The sequence below is a fragment of the Raphanus sativus genome, chromosome 2 (assembly GCF_000801105.2).
Source record: "Raphanus sativus cultivar WK10039 chromosome 2, ASM80110v3, whole genome shotgun sequence".
In the NCBI taxonomy this organism is placed as follows: Eukaryota; Viridiplantae; Streptophyta; class Magnoliopsida; order Brassicales; family Brassicaceae; genus Raphanus; species Raphanus sativus.
In genome coordinates, this window is record NC_079512.1 from 14,427,259 (window position 1) to 14,429,758 (window position 2,500).

Sequence of the window (2,500 nt, forward strand, 5' to 3'; positions counted from 1 at the left end):
CGTAGCTTCGCAATGGTTTTGGACGCTTGGACAACGGATCTCAGTCCACGGCACAAACCGATCGCAATGGCGATCGGGTCACGAACAAGAGCTCGGTTGCTATAGCGAACGGATCACGAGACCACGCTCGGTCGCTATAGCGACCGAGCCACGAGCTGCGGATAGATCTCGGTCGCTATAGCGACCGAGCTACGGAACAAGTCCAGTCGCTATAGCGATCGAGAATTCGTACATCGACTATTTTCCGAAACGTCTGAAGTCTTCCAAAACGACGATACGACGTAAAACTATACATTCCCGACTATCCGTATAGCTATTCTCCGCAACTAACCATTTCTTGATCTCTCGATCAAATGGAATCGTCCGTTCGGTTTACGATAAAACCGCGGAAACTTAACCTTATCGGAAAAATCGTAAAAATCGTCTTGAATTAAAAAGACGGCCCAAAGGGTCTTAAACTTGATTCGAGGCTCACTTACGATTTCTTAAAAACCCATAAACCTTATGACGGTTTATGCTTGTAGGATAAGCATCAGTTTCCGCGGATAAATGGAAACTTTCCGCAGATAATCATGAAGATCAGAAAAAATGGAATATTCCCATATTTCGACGATGACGGCTTAAGGGCAAAAGAGGGAAGCGTAAACCGACATTGGAGGGAGTATATAAGGATCTCTAGGTGAGAGGCATAGAGAGCATCACTTTTTTCCAGAGCAACTTAGCACTTAGAGCATTTTAGGCAACTTTCCGTTTTTGTTTTTCGAGCTGCGACTCAATTAGGTTTAGCCACCTTCAGGTATTAGAACTAGGATCTCGCCGACAGCTCTCGTAGCCGAAGCACGTTATCCTGTTGTTGTTACGCTCATACGCAGATTCGGAATAAAATCCTTCTTGCACTTTTTACGATTTTTATTTTATTTTCCGTTATTGTCGTGTTCTGATTGTTTGACTTGTGGTTTCTCAGAAATCCGGGACCTTAGGGAAATTAGACTTTTCCTAGTTTCCTTATTTATACGAAATATTGACGGTGCGAATTTTGGTTCCCACAGTTTGGGGCTAGAAAGAGGGGGGTACGGATCAATCTTACTCACGACCAGCTCACACTCAACCAGACATGACTATCGACGACCCATCGAACTTGCAAAATCGTCTCAACGGAGCAACCAAGGACGCCTTGAACACTTCTGCAGCGGATGTTTCCGCGGCCGACGCACCTGCTAACGCCGCGACGCTCGACGAGTTCAAGAAGATGCTTTCCGCCTACGAAAAGAGGTCGGAAGAGCAAGATAAACTCGTGGAAACTCTGACCAAACAGGTTCAAACCCTAATGGCAAGGTCTCACGCAGTCCTCCCTCGCGGAGCTACGAAACTCCGCGGAAGGAGACTCGAGTTTGCGACCCCACACGATAGGCCTGGAACTTCGCAGGAACGTCTTTAAGGACAAAACCCTAGCGAAATATCCCCTGTCGAGAAAGGAAACTCAGAAAACCCTCCGCACTATGCAAACTCCGTAGTGTTCAACAAAACCGAAAACTTAGTCGTGACCTTCTGTCACAGGAAGAGCACTAAAACGAGCTCGTGATTTTTCCTCCAAACAAAAAGGGCAACGATAAAATCTTTCCAACCCCGCGAAATTCTTCTTATTACCGAGTTGGAAAAATCTCGGCGCATAAAGGTTCGACCAAGACGATTTCTCTGAAAACGTTTCGGAAAAGTAAAACTCGCTCCCCCAATCACTGCGGAAAACCCTAGGTTACTCGCAGAAAGTTAAACTCAAAAACAAGCTCGGTCGCTATAGCGACCGAACACCAAGAGAAGCTCGGTCGCTATAGCGACCGAGCATCGAACCAAGCTCGGTCGCTATAACGACCGAGCACCGAGACGAGTTCAGTCGCAATAGCGAGCCAAGCTTGGTCGCTATAGCGACCCAGCCCCAAGATGAATCCTCCTCTGCGTTCCTCTTTGAATCCTCTTCGAAACGCCTTTCTTTTCATCTCAATCGGAGTTTTCGTTGAGATTGTACGACGAAAACAAGTTGGACTCGTCTTGGCTCCCTTCCAATCGCTATAGCGACCGAGAAACATCCTCACTCGCTATATCAACCTGTCAGGCCTCAAAAGAGTCCTTTTTTGTGTTCTCCTTTGATTCCTCTTCGAAACGCTTTTCGTTTCGTCTCAATCGGAGTTTCCGTTGAGATTTTACGACAAAAACAAGTTGGACTCATCTTGACTCCCTTCCACTCGCTATAGCGACCGAGACGCATCCTCACTCGATATTGCGACCTGTCTGGCCTCAAAGGAGTCCTCTTTTGTGTTCTCCTTTGATTCCTCTTCGAAACGCTTTTCGTTTCGTCTCAATCAGAGTTTCTGTTGAGATTTTACGACGAAAACAAATGGGACTCGTCTCGGCTTGTTGTCACTCGATGACGTCGGGTGGCCAGATCGATGTCACGATCCTAGGCGCCGGGCTGCGGGTCAATCAGCGAGTGCGGCCGATTCCT